Here is a 15405-nt window from a genome sequence, read left to right as displayed (position 1 = left end):
AGCGTGTTAAGTATCCGCGAACGCTGACCAGGGCCAGGCCCACCTCTCTCCTAGGTGGTCTCAACCTGCCCTGTCGCTCCGCCTCAAAGTAACAGTCAGGGGCCGTCGGGAACCCAGGCCCACCTCTACCGGGATGGAGCCACCTGCCCCTTCAGCCCCCATCTCCGAACAGTATCACAGGTAAGGTAACTGTGTAAAGTATATGCCCATGATCACCTCCCGAAGTGATCACGGCCCAGTAGTATAGCATGGCAGACGGACAAGAGTGTAGGGCCACTGATGGAACACTAGCATCCTATACTAAGCAGTAGGATAGCAGGTAATGGTAACAACAGTAGTAGCAAGGACAGGCTATGCATCAGGATAGGAATAACGGAAAGCAGTAACATGCTACACTACTCTAATGCAAGCAGTATAGAGGAGAGTAGGCGATATCTGGTGATCAAGGGGGGGGGGCTTGCCTGGTTGCTCTGGCAAGAGAGAGGGGTCGTCAACACCGTAGTCGTACTGGGTAGCAGCGGCGTCGGTCTCGGTGTCTAGCGAGAGAAGAGGGGGAAGAAATAATAAATATAATGCAAACAGATGCATAATGATGCATGACATGACAAAACGTGATGCTAGGTGTGCCCTAACACGGTACGAGGGGGTACCGGTGAAGGGGGAAACATCCGGGAAAGTATTCCCGGTGTTTCACATTTTCAGACAAATGAACCGGAGGGGGAAAGTTGCGTGTTCGCTATGCTAGGGATGCGTGGCGGACGAATGGGCTGCGTATCCGAATTCGTCTCGTCGTTCTGAGCAACTTTCATGTACAAAGTATTTTCATCCGATATACGGTTTATTTTATATTAATTTTCTAATGTTTTAATTCATTTTTGGAATTAACAGATTTAGTTTAAATTAAAACAGGTTTACTGCATCAGCATGACATCATCATGATGTCAGTAGTCAATAGTGTGTTTGACTGGGTCAACTGATGTGTGGGTCCTGGTTGTCATAGACTACTAACTAATTATTTGTTAACATTTAATTAGCAGGTTTAATTAGGGTTAATTAGTTATCTAAACAATGTTAATTAAGTTAATTAATTAATTACATAATTAATTAAGTATTATTTAATTAACTAATCCTTTTTATTAATTTAATTATATATTTCTTTTTTTAATTCGTTCTGGGGCAGGTCCACGTGTCATTTTCAGTTACTCAACTAAACAGTTTTATTAGGTTCTAATTAGGTGGTTAAGGGAATGGTTAATCCGGGCGGGCCCACACGTCAGTGGGTCAACCCACTGCCAGACGTGTGTGCGCGTGTGCGTGCCCGACGGCGAATTCAGTGAACGGTGGCGCCGCGCGGAGCCAGTGGCTCTGGCGACCAAAAGGGGCAGCCCCGGGTGCCAAACGGATAAGCGTGAGGCGTCGCGTCGAGAGGTGCCTTTGTCTGAAGCTAGGGGCGGCCGAAACAGCGCCGGGGGCAATGGAAGGCGGCGACTACGGCGGAGCTAGCGACAACCGGCACTGGAGGGCACGGGGAGGAGAGGGAAAAGGCCGTGGAGGGTCGGAGGCTCACAGCGGAAGCGGTAGGGTGCTCGATGGAGCCGGAGGATGTTGGGGCCGAGCGGATCGACGACGAGGTTAGCGGCTGCGGCCGACGGTGTCGGAGGAGGGGGCGCCGGTCGACGAGGGGACTCCGGCGAGGGGAGCAAGGCGAGGGAGGCCAGATCCGTGACGGGGCCTCCGGGATCCGTCCCTCTCCGGCGAGGAGGCGGCTTGGGCGAGCGCGCGCTGGCAGGCGCCGGCCGGGCGCGACCAAGGGAGCCGCGGCGCTAGCGACAGGGGCGTGTTGCAGGGGCTCAGGGGGTCGGCGAGGCGTGAGGTAGCGACATGGGAAGGGGACGAGGAGGCCACGGCGAGGTCGAGGTTGGCAGGCCAGCTCCGGCGAGGACGCGAGCGACGCGGGCTCCGTGCGGCGTTGGCGGTGGGGGGGCGTGCGGCAGGGGCGGCGTCCTACTGGCGGTCGCCGGTGACATCGGGAGGCTGGTCACTCCAAGCGGCGGCGATGGGCGCCCGATCCCGATTGGATCGGGCGACAGGGAGAGACGAGGGAGTGGGGGGGGGTGCGGTCGTGGGGAGTGGGGGGAGTGCGGTTAGGGTTTCGGGTGGGAGGCCTAGTAGGCCAGGGGCGTGGGTGGCCGGTTGGGCCGGCCAGGCAGCCTGGTGGCCGGCTGGGCCGAAGCCCAGCGAGGGAGGGGGGGTTGTTCTCCTTTTTTTATTTTGTTTTCTGTTTTTATCTTTTCTTTTATTTATTTTCTTGTACTGTTTTATTTCTAGTTTCTTTTATTTTTAGATTTATAAAAATTATAACTAGTACCTAAATTTGTATTTATAAACAATCTACTGTTATATTAAATCTTAACCCATAATAAAATAGTTTTAATATTTTTATAAAATACAATAGGCATTTGTTTAATTGTTTTCACTACTGTTTTAATTATTTTAGAGCCCTTAAACATTTTATCAAGGTTTGGTTTCTCCACCAAAATTATCTATGCAATAATTGGTTCACCCCGAACATTTTTGTTTCGATGTTTGAAAACTTTTATTGTATGCCATATTTGGAATTTGAATTTTGAACCGGTTTTTGAACTAACGAGGGATTAGCAGCAGTAACTGAGGTGACGTGGCATCATTAGCGGAGGTTCACTGTAGCTTAATTATCCGGGCGTCACAGGGGAGGAGTTCTTTGTATGTGAGAGTTAAAAAGGAGCATGACCTCGTTGGAATTGAACTGTTGCCTGTTCCATTTGAGGAGTTCTTTCAGTTTTTCAATCAATTGGCCCTCGATAAAGCAACAGTCACCTGCTACTGTCTGTATGTAGTACTACTTCTGTCATTAAGTCTCTCTATATAGCTCAGCTCTTTCATTGCATGTATTTATAATCATCCTCACTATATTATGTAGATTGAAGATCGCCGAATTGAAGAAAAGACAAGTCGGTGATATTGGGTTTATTAACACATATCTCATAGATGCAACTGAGGTTAAATTTCATGCCGCAGATACCGAGGCCAACTTGCTACGATCGTTGGTAATAAATGAAAACAAAGATATAATACTCTTTCCTTACAACTTCAAGTGAGTGTTACTGTCTTGTGCGTATTCGGTTTCCCTTATATATTAGTCAAGGTTATAGTAATGTAATTGATGAGTTATGCATGCGTGTGCAGTTTCCACTGTATTCTCCTAGAGATTAAGCTTAAGCAGGGACTAGTAACCGTCTTAGACTCAAGACGAAAAGATCCCCAGGACTATGCGGACATGACTCAAATGCTCGAGAAGTAAGTTAAATCGATCATTATCCACCATATCAGCAACTTCGTTCATTTCCTGATATATCAAGTAATTGTTTTCTTTGTCTGGCAGGGTTTGGAAAAAATTCACCAAAAAAGCTCCAGGACTCCCGAAGAAGCTGCAATTTAGACACCCGAAAGTAAGTACTATAGTAGCATGTTCCGTGCATCTCCTATTGATTCAAGCGCTAGTTTCATCAATACCATTTGGCATTCTTGCTTATCAGTTTGATTGACCTCTATTTCTTGTAAAGTGGTTGTGGCATGAACAAGGGAATGATTTCTATGGATACTACGTTTGCGAGTCCATCCGCCACACGACCTGTGAGCAGGGCTACACTGACGAACAATATGAAGTACGTAAATAACAACATTCACAATTTTATTTTATTACCATCATTTGTGTTGAGTTTCATTCATTCATATATATATATGTATTGACCCCCTTCTTCAAATTAGATGTTTCGGAAGCGGGATGAACTCCTAGCACCAGCTCGCATGCGAGCAATTGATCAAGAGGAATTGGTGGCATTCTTTCTTGACCACGTGATCGCTGAAGACGGAGAATACTATGTGGACCATGAGTCCGTATGATTATATTTGTAAGAGATAATTATTGTATATATGTACCCGGTAGTGTCAGATAGATATATGAGAACTTGTTGTTCGACCAATCTCTTGGAGAAGGAGAGGTGGTCGATATCACTTCTCTCTGTATGCATATATGTTCATGATGATCTTCTGTTTCCTTCGTTTGCTTACTAGCTAGCTAGCGTGTCTAGTCCTCTCTATATGTATGTATAGTACGTAGCGTCGACCAAGCACGGACATAAGAGAGGACACTTCTCTCTATTAATTATAGCTAGCTAACACAATATATGAAACACCTAAATTAACCCCCAAAATCCCCAACCCCCCCCTTCAAAAAAAACAAAAACCCCAGCCACAGAAAAGCTGACGCGTGGATGCCTATTGGTCCCGGTTGGTGCCACCAACCGGGACCAAAGATCCTCCTGCCTGGGCTCCGCGCACAGGCCACGTGGAGGCCCATCTGTCCCGGTTCTGGATTGAACCGGGACTAAAGGGACAGGGCATTAGTACCGACCCTTTAGTCCCGGTTCAGGAACCGGGACAAAAGGCCCTTACGAACCGGGACAACAGGCCCTTTTTCTACCAGTGAGATCCCATGCAAGAGATGGGAATGAATTTCAAACACCAGGGCACTGTTGATTGCCGGCAAAACGTTGAGATATCTAGTTTTTAAATTCTAGTAAATCCAAAACTCGTCTGAAATTCATGAAACCTGGCATGCTATCATGGAGCGGCATCAACATGTCGTGGTGAAAATTTTGTCCCATTTGGGGCAGGTTTGGGTATAAGCTTCTCACAAACCAGAGCTTCTCACAACAAGCATGATGGTTTCGATAGGGAACGCACCACCTTTGGGGATGGGACGATATCTGTTGCCTCTTATTGCTTTCAAAAAAATTCTAGTGTCAACATAGAACAACAGGAGTGTTGTGTTCAATCTTGGAATTTTTTGGGGTTCATTTGGCCTTTTTATACATTAACTGGGTTTTCTAGGCATTTTATGTGCATAATTCAAATTTGAACTACAAGCACATGCTCCAATGCACCAAAGTTGGTTGAAAAATCACATGTGTGTCCTTAGGTGAATTTCTAGGTCCCATGCAAGATATGGGAATGAAATTCAAACACCATGGCACTGTTGATTGCTGGCAAAACATTGAGATGCGTGGTTTCTAAATTCTTGTAAATCCAAAACTCGTCTGAAATTCATGAAACTTGGCATGCTATCATGGAGCTGTTGGGGAACGCAGTAATTTCAAAAAAATTCCTACGCACACGTAAGATCATGGTGATGCATAGCAACAAGAGGGAAGAGTATCGTCTACGTACCCTCGTAGCCCGTAAGCGGAAGCGTTATGACAACGCGGTTGATGTAGTCGTATGTCTTCACGATCGACCGATCTAGCACCGAAGGTACGGCACCTCCGCGATCTGCGCACGTTCGGCTTGGTGACGTCCCGCGAACTCACGATTCAGTAGAGCTTCGAGGGAGAGTTTCGTCAGCACGACGGTGTGATGACGGTGGTGATGTTGCTACCGGAATAGGGCTTCGCCTAAGCACCGCTACGATATTACCAAGGTGGATTATGGTGGAGGGGGCACCGCACACAACTAAAAGATCAATGATCAACCTGTGTGTCCATGGGGTTCCCCCTTCCCCCGTATATAAAGGAGTGGAGGGGGGGAGGGGGCTGGCCTCCTAGGCGCCCCCCAAGGGGAGTCCTACTCCCACTGGGAGTAGGATTCCCCCCCCCTTGCCTTGTTGGATTTAGGAGAGAAGGGGGAGGAAGGAAAGGGGGGCGGGCCCCCTTCCCAATTTGGATTGGCCTTGGAGGGGGCTCCTTCGCTCCTTTCCCCTCTCTCCCACTAAGGCCCAATAAGGCCCATATACCTCCCGGGGGGTTCCGGTGACCTCCCGGTGCTCCGGTATACTCCTGAATTCACCCAGAACCATTCCGATGTCCAAACATAGGCTTCAAATATATTGATCTTTACGTATCGACCATTTCGAGACTCCTTGTCATGTCCATGATCAAATCCGGGACTCCGAACTACCTTAGGTACATCAAAACACATAACTCGTAATACCGATCATCACCGATGTTAAGCGTGCGGACCCTACGGGTTCGAGAACTATGTAGACATGACCGAGACTCATCTCCGGTCAATAACCAATAGCGGAACCTGGATGCTCATATTGGTTCCTACATATTCTACGAAGATCTTTATCAGTCAAACCGCATAACAACATACGTTGTTCCCTTTGTCATCGGTATGTTACTTGCCCGAGATTCAATCGTCGATATCTCAATACCTAGTTCAATCTCGTTACCGGCAAGTCTCTTTACTCGTTCCATAATGCTACATCCCGTAACTAACTCATTAGTTGCATTGCTTGCAAGGCTTATTGTGATGTACATTACTGAGAGGGCCCAGAGATACCTCTCCGACAATCGGAGTGACAAATCCTAATCTTGATCTATGCCAACTCAACAAACACCATCGGATACACCTGTAGAGCACCTTTATAATCACTCGGTTACGTTGTGACGTTTGGTAGCACACAAAGTGTTCCTCCGGTATTCGGGAGTTGCATGATCTCATAGTCATAGGAACATGTATAGTTATGGAGAAAGCAATAGCAACAAACTAAACGATCATCGTGCTAAGCTAATGGATGGGTCAAGTCAATCACATCATTCTCTAATGTTGTGATCCTGTTAATCAAATGACAACTCATGTCTATGGTTAGGAAACATAACCATCATTGATTCAACGAGCTAGTCAAGTAGAGGCAAACTAGTGACACTCTCTTTGTCTATGTATTCAACATGTACTAAGTTTCCGGTTAATACAATTCTAGCATGAATAATAAACATTTATCATGATATAAGGAAATACAAATAACAACTTTATTATTGTCTCTAGGGCATATTTCCTTCAGGAGCGTCATTAACATGCCATGGTGAAAATGTTGTCCCATTTGGGGTAGGTTCGGGTATAAGCTTCTCACAAACCAGAGCTTCTCACAACAAGCATGATGGTTTCGATAGGGAACGTACCACCTTTGGTGACGGGACGATATCTGTTGCCTCTTATTGCTTTCAAAAAATTTCTAGTGTCAACATAGAACAACAGGAGTGTTGTGTTCAATCTTGGAATTTTCGGGGTTCGTTTGGACTTTTTTGTACATTAACTGGGTTTTCTAGGCATTTTATGTCCATAATTCAAATGTGAACTACAAGCACATTCTCCAATGCACTAAAGTTGGTTGAAAAATCACATGTGTGTCCTTGGGTGAATTTCTAGGTCCCATGCAAGAGATGGGAATGAAATTCAAACACCAGGGCACTATTGATTGCCGGCAAAACATTGAGATACCTGGTTTTTAAATTATAGTAAATCCAAAACTCGTATGAAATTCATGAAACTTGGCATGCTATCATGGAGCGGCATCAACATGTCGTGGTAAAAAAAATTGTCCCATTTGGGGCAGGTTCGGGTATAAGCTTCTCACAAACCAGAGCTTCTCACAACAAGCATGATGGTTTCGATAGGGAACGTCCCACCTTTGGGGATGAAACGATATCCTTTGCCTCTTATTGCTTTCAGAAATTTTCTAGTGTCAACATAGAACAACAGGAGTGTTGTGTCAATTTTTATGATTTTTCGGGGTTCGTTTGGACATTTTTATGCATTAACTGGGTTTTCTAGGCATTTTATGTGCATAATTCAAATTTAAACTACAAGCACATGCTCCAATGCACTAAGGTTGGTTGAAAATCTAATATGTGTCCTTGGGTGAATTTCTATGTCCCATGCAAGAGATGGGAATGAAATTCAAACACTAGGTCACTGTTGATTGCCGGCAAAACGTTGAGATGCCTAGTTTTTAAATTCTAGTGAATCCAAAACTCGTGTGAAATTCATGAAACTTAGCATGCTATGATGGAGCGGCATCAACATGCCGTGTTAAAAAAAATTTCCCATTTGGGGTAGGTTCAGGTATGTGCTTCTCACAAACCAGAGCTTCTCACAACAAGCATGATGGTTTCGGTAGGGAACGCCCCACCTTTGGGGATGAAACGATATCCATTGCCTCTTATTGCTTTAAAAAAATTTCTCGTGTCAACATAGAACAACAGGAGTGTTGTGTCAATTTTTGGGATTTTTCGGGGTTCGTTTGGACATTTTTATGCATTAACTGAGTTTTCAATGCATTTATGTGCATAATTCAAATTTGAACTACATGCACATGCTCCAGTGCATATAAATTGGTTGAAAAATCAAATCTGTGTCCTTGGGTGCATGCTTAGGTCCCATGCAAGAAATGGGAATGAATTTCGAACACTAGGGCACCGTTGATTGCCGGCAAAATAATGAGATGCCTCGTTTTTAAATTCTAGTAAATCCAAAACTCGTCTGAAATTCATGAAACTTGGCATGCTTTCATGGAGCGGCATCAACATGTCGTAGTAAAATTTTTGTCCCGTTTGGGGCAGGTTTGGGTATATGCTTCTCACAAACCAGAGCTTCTCACAAGAAGCATCATGGTTTCGGTAGGGAACGTCCCACCTTTGGGGATGAAACGATATCCACTGCCTCTTATTGCTTCCAAAATTTTCTCGTGTCAACATAGAACAATAGGAGTGTTGTGTCAATTTTTGTGATTTTTCGGGGTTCTTTTGGACATTTTTATGCATTAACTAAGTTTTCAATGCATTTATGTGCATAATTCAAATTTGAACTACATGCACATGCTCCAATGCATATAAATTGGTTGAAAAATCAAATCTGTGTCCTTGGGTGCATGCTAAGGTCCCATGCAAGAAATGAGAATGAATTTCAAACACCAGGGCACCGTTGATTGCCGGCAAAACATTGAGATGCCTGGTTTTTAAATTTTAGTAAATCCAAAACTCGTCCGAAATTCATGAAACTTGGCATCCTATCATGGAATGGCACCCAACATGATGTGGTATTTTTCGTGTTCATTTTGAGAGAAGGCGCACTCGAATAATGACAGCCAACAAAGGCATTTTGAAAAATAAATAGCTGCCACTTTAGTATCTCAAACGTTTGTATAATTCAAACCGTGTGCATTCTGTAAACCATTCACGTGACGCCATGTGTCTTGGTTTTAATGGCTGTAGGAGGTGTCGTGCCAGCTGCTTGACCTTGACTGAACGGGAGGCGTGCAAGCGCAGTCTGATGCGCAGGCTGACCGAGAGGCATACAAGTTGTCTTCCAATGCGCAGGCTCACCGGGAAGCGTGCGAGCTGTACGTTGCGCGGGCTCACTGGGAAGCGGGCCCTTTGACTTCCATGGTTGCCTGCCTTCCTCTCCATTAATGGCGCCCAAGCCGCTGTTTAATACGGGCGGCCTTACTATTCGCCTCCCATTCCCCTCCCCCCCACCCCGCGTAGGCCTCCACCGCCATGGCGCAGAATGATCATCTGCCACTAGTCTTCAAGTTTGGTGAAATCGACTCCGAGCCGGAGGAGATAGAAAATAAGGAGGAATGGGGCCTCATGGACATGGCCCAGAACGAGCTGGCCATGGTGGTTGCTGCCCCCGCTCCCGTCTCAGCTCCCATCCCCGCGCTCGCGCCAGTGACCATCCCGTTAGCATTGACGGGCTGGTCGCCGAGCACTATCGCAGAGCTGAAAGCCACGGGCGTTAGCGAGGTCTCTGCAGACCCGCGCGAGCTCGTGTACATGCCAGCGCCCGTGCCCGTGCCCGTGCATGCCCCTCCACCCACCGTGGTGCCGGGCCCCGTGCGTTTGGCTGCACCCTCAGCGCCCGTGCACGCCCCTCCACCCACCGCGGCGCCAGTCCTCGTGCGTTTGGCTGCACCCGCCGCGCCCGTGCCCATGCGCGTGCGCGCGCCCCCTCAGTGGCATGGGACGCTGCCGTCGACCGCTACCTCTCAGCGGCGCCAGTTGCCGTCCTCCCGCGCCCCGCCCGTCGATCGCGCGATGACATGATGTTTGATTTACAAGTGAAGAACATTTTGTGCTGCCTTGAAAACTTCAACAACGGCGTCCCGGAGGATGACAACGACAACGACGACGCGGCACGCCACCTCCGGCGCCGCCGGAAATAGTTTTTGGGGGTTTAATACTGTATCTCGAATTTTCGATCATATGAATATAAATTCGAAGTGTGACTCAATGAAAGATATGGTTTGAACTTGCATTTTTCTCTCTTAATGTACAGACTTATCAAAAAAATTCTTTAAAAAACGTCAATGGCTTTTAAATATAAAACACTCATCACGAACGTTTTAGTTAGAACACCCGTATGCAAACCGACAGCTTCCCAGGAAGCCAAGGGAAAATGTGCCGATCGAGATTTCTGCATCCCTTCAACGCAAACGGTTGTTTTGCATGACTCATGTGCAACCATGTACAAACAATTGGGTAAGATTTGCATATCTGTCATTTTGGGTATGTTGCCATTTCTCAAACTGGAAAGATTGACATCTGTTTATCTAGTAACATTGCCATTTGTCAACCTTGTAACACTGCGATTTGTCAAAATATGCAGCTACAAATCACTCGCACTATCTAATTGTTGCAACTAAACTCACTAGCACTGTTCATATGGACACCACTAGCAGGCGTGAGTTCATGGACGCATATGCAAATGTACCATTGATTACATACAACAAGTCATCAACCCACAACGACAACAAGGATACACGTTGGATTATAGATCATTTCCAAGAAAACATTCTAGTAAAAAATTTCTCACACAACAAATAACAAAGCGATGAAATGAACTTCAGCTCAACCACTCGTTGGCGTTGGAAAAGCTTGCTTTGAACCAGAAGTGATTCTCCAGGAAGGGCCAGCTACTGTCAATCTCGAGACCAATGTAGGACTGATCGTCGAGGCTGAAGCGGCCTATGTTAGGACCCATATTGGGATGGTAGGGAAGCATAGTAATGTCCGAGGTATAGATACAGTTGCTTCTCATAAATGGTAGTAACATTGTGTCAACGGTAGCTGGATCGCCTTCCACCATCATTGGATAGTTTTGTCCAAGGAAGAGCGAGTTTCCTCCAAGACATTCAATACTAAACCAGGGAGAAGGTGTTGGCGCTAGTACACTAGTATCCATCCCGAATACCCTGCAACGGATGTTGGAATACGTCCGGAGAGTGCGACCATATGAGACAACACCTGCTTCCTTAGTAACATCAGCAGTGCCCTGTATACAGACAAGAAGAGGTGATCCATCGGAATAAGTTCCCAGGCGCCACTGAGTATATGGGTCCTGCTCGTCCTCATGTTCGTGAATAAAATTTTCAAGTATAGGTGGTGGAATGTTCACAGGACCTTGGAAACACAAGAAGGTTAATTAGTAAAGGGAAACTAGCTAACCCGCATGCATGTGGATGAAACAATTATAATTACGGTGGAAGATAAACGTACCGAAATCATAAGGATTCCATGAAAAAACAGTGCCACGAGTGGTGGCAGCAAACACAAGACCCTCGTATTGAATTGCATCACAGTACTCATCCGTGTATAGAAACTGATTTTTGAGCAATATCCATTGAGTCGGACCATGAAGGACGGCAACAAGCTTGTCGAAGATAGCGACGACACAAGCATTCCTATAACCCCAAGAGCGGTTGGGAACTCGACAAATTGCTATCTTCCATAGACGACAGTCAGCATGATCGTATTTGAACTCACGTAGAATACTGGTGTACTCAACCTCTAGGCAGTCGTTTGAGATTTTTCGAAGTGGAACCCGGTGACGAGTGTACACATTCACAAGTTCCCACTCACAGTTGTACCCAATATAAACAACCCAATCTCCATTTGTGCCTACCCAAGCCTTGCCCTCAAGCGATGGCATCTTAACATCATACGTATCATTATCAAGCGGCATCAACTTACACAAGGCGAGGCTTCCCTCGTCCCCATGCCAGTCATCAGGGTCACGGCGAAGAAGATAGGGAAGATCAAACCGCTCCTTGAGCCTTGGGTTCCTTGTAATGATTTAGTTGAGTCGAGAATGGTCTTGAACGAACCTGCCATGCTAGCCGAGGTGATGACGTCGCACCGATCAATGAGTTCCTCAACCGCGTCATCATTCAGATCGGGGCAAGAATAACGGGGTCGTTTCCGGCTTGTTCCCTCCATGGAGAAGACGATCAAACAATGGCAGAAGGAAGGGTGAAGGCGAATGGAGGAGGGAGGAAGAGCTAGCGTGCGACAGCAGTTCCAAATCGAGAGGGAAAGGAGAAGAGTCAGTGAACGGTTGCCACGGTACACGAATAGGCGCCTGGGGAGCGAACGGTTGCCACAGAGGTCACACACTGACGACAAGGGCCGAGTGAACCACATGCAATCCCATCGCACAACACACATGTCTTGTTAGGTTGAACCATTTCTGTTCTCTTGTGTCAACGCAAATAGTTCATCCAAGTGAACCGCGTGCCGTATATCCCACACACCTTGATCTGGCTGACCGTTTCTTTTGTGTTGCCTAATCACAAACAGTTCATCCGAGTGAACCGTATGTTGTATATCGCACACACCTTCATCTGGCTGCCCGTTTCTTTTGTGTTGCCTAATCACAAACAGTTCATCCGAGTGAACCATATGTTGTGTATCGCACACGCCTTCATCTGGCTGCCTATTTCTTTTGTTCCTCCTCATCGCAAACAGTTAATTGAACTGAACCATATGCCCTTCATCGCACACGCAACTAAAATCTGAATTGTGTTTGATGCATCATCGCAAATGTTTTGCACCTTTTTTGACGGTTTTCATACACCATCGTTTGTGATTATTGCATCGCACACAGTTTTTCAAAGGGTCTCTGATCGTAGTGTCGCGTTAGCAGCATCCTGTAGTAGTGCTAGTCTCGATCTATGTCAACCCAACAAACACCTTTGGAGATACCTGTAGAGCATCTTTATAATCACTCAGTTACGTTGTGACGTTTGATAGCACACAAGGTATTCCTCCGGTATTCGGAAGTTGCATAATCTCATAGTCAAAGGAATATATATATGCCATGAAGAAAGCAATAACAATAAAACTGAACGATCAATATGCTAAGCTAACAGATGGGTCTTGTCCATCACATTATTCTCCTAATGATGTGATCCCATTCATAAATGACAACACATGTCTATGGTTAGAAAACTTACTAGGGACACAACGTTTTGTCTATGTATCCACACATGTATCAAGTTTCCGGTTAATACAATCTAGAATGAATAATAAACATTTATCATGATATAAGGAAATATAAAATAACAACTTTATTATTGCATCTAGGGCATATTTCCTTCAGTCTCCCACTTGCACTAGAGTCAATAATCTAGTTCACATCGCCATGTGAATAACACCTATAGTTCACATCGTCATGTGATTAACGCATATAGTTCACATCGCCATGTGACCAACACCCAAAGGGTTTACTAGAGTCAATAATCTAGTTCACACCGTCATGTGATTAACACCCAAAGAGTAATAAGGTGTGATCATGTTTTGCTTGTGAGAGAAGTTTAGCCAATGGGTCTGCCACATTTAGATCCGTATGTATCTTGCAAATTTCTATGTCTACAATGCTCTACATGGAGCTACTCTAACTAATTGTTCCCACTATCAATATGTATCCAGATCGAGACTCAGAGTCATCTAGATCGGTGTCAAAGCTAGCATCGACGTAACTCTTTACGACGAACTCTTTATCACCTCCATAACCGAGAAATATTTCCTTAGTCCTCTAAGGATAATTTTGACCGTTGTCCAGTGATCTACTCCTGGATCACTATTGTACCCCCTTGCCAAACTCATGACGATGTGAACTATTGGTGTTAAATCACATGGCGATGTGAACTAGATTATTGACTCTAGTGCAAGTGGGAGACTGAAGGAAATATGCCCTAGAAGCAATAATAAAGTTGTTATTTATATTTCCTTATATCATGATAAATGTTTATTATTCATGCTAGAATTGTATTAACCGGAAACTTAGTACATGTGTGAATACATAGACAAACAGAGTGTCCCTAGTATGCCTCTACTTGACTAGCTCGTTAATCAAAGATGGTTAAGTTTCCTAACATAGACATGTGTTGTCATTTGATGAACGGGATCACATCATTAGAGAATGATGTGATGGACATGACCCATATGTTAGCTTAGCATAAATGATCGTTTAGTTTTATTGTTATTGCTTTCATCATGACTTATACATGTTCCTCTGATTATGAGATTATGCAACTCCCGAATACCGGAGGAACACCTTGTGTGCTATCAAACGTCACAACGTAACTGGGTGATTATAAAGATGCTCTACAAGTGTCTCCGATGGTGTTTGTTGAGTTGGTATAGATCAAGAGTAGGATTTGTCACTTCGTGTATCGGAGAGGTATCTCTGGGCCCTCTCGGTAATGCTCATCGCTATAAGCCTTGCAAGCAATCTCTACTCCTAATGTCTGAGTTGGTGAATAGTCTCCACGGTTTATTTTCACTGGGTTTTTTTTCCGTCTCTCCTCCCACCACCCCCTCCTACCCTGGTCCATCGGTTTATTTTTCTCTTCACTCTTTATTACAACTAGAACTTTCCTAACGTATAACAGATCATGGATCTAACTTCCTTAAGTTATGCAAATCAATCGATCCCTTTTATTGGTGTAATTTGTTTTAGGAAATAAATAACAGATTTTCAGGAAACAAATAATAGATTTTAATCTAACTTTCCTAACTTATCCAAATCAATCGATTTCTCTCATTAGTGAAATTTGTTTTAGGAAACAAATAACAAACACATCACAAACTTTCCTCCTAATAAATAGTTTCTTAACATTTGCAAACTTTTCTAATCAGACATGTCACAAACGGGCAGGTACTGATATCACCTTACCAAACAATAAAACCCCATTTGCATAGAAATCATTTCAAAATCCTAGCTTTCTTAAATTCTTACCTTTTCTTGATAACAACCAATATTTCATATGTTTTCCACCTATTGAAGGAAATCACCCCTCCGTCGATATTAGCATTTTTTGGGAATGAGATCTCCGGGTTATGAATTTTTGTGATTCTTTCCAATTGTGACCTCTCCTTCCGCTCCGGCTCCTTCTCGCACAAACACCTCCACCACAGCACGCCACCCCAGACCTCCTGCCTCTCTACACCTTCTCCGCCACCTTCTCCTCGTACTCCATTGACTATCCATCTGCCACGTTTGTCCACGGCGGTGTCGAGGGCATGGCGCAGCAGCGTACCAGCGGTAGAGCAGCGCACAGCAGCAGGAAGCAGCATGCAGCAGGTGAGGCGAGCGGCCGACGGTGGAGGGCAGAGATGCGGCAGGCGTGGCTGAGGGGGCGGCCGACAGCAGATGGCCGCGGCAGGAGGCGGCGCGAGGCAGGGGGCGCGACAGCGGGGCGAGCGAAGGGATAGGCAGCAGCAGGCCGGGCGAGCGCAGCCA

This window comes from Triticum urartu, chromosome 1A (assembly GCF_056163025.1).
Source record: "Triticum urartu cultivar PI428250 chromosome 1A, HENAU_Tu73, whole genome shotgun sequence".
Lineage (NCBI taxonomy): Eukaryota > Viridiplantae > Streptophyta > Magnoliopsida > Poales > Poaceae > Triticum > Triticum urartu.
This window is presented reverse-complemented; position numbering follows the sequence as displayed.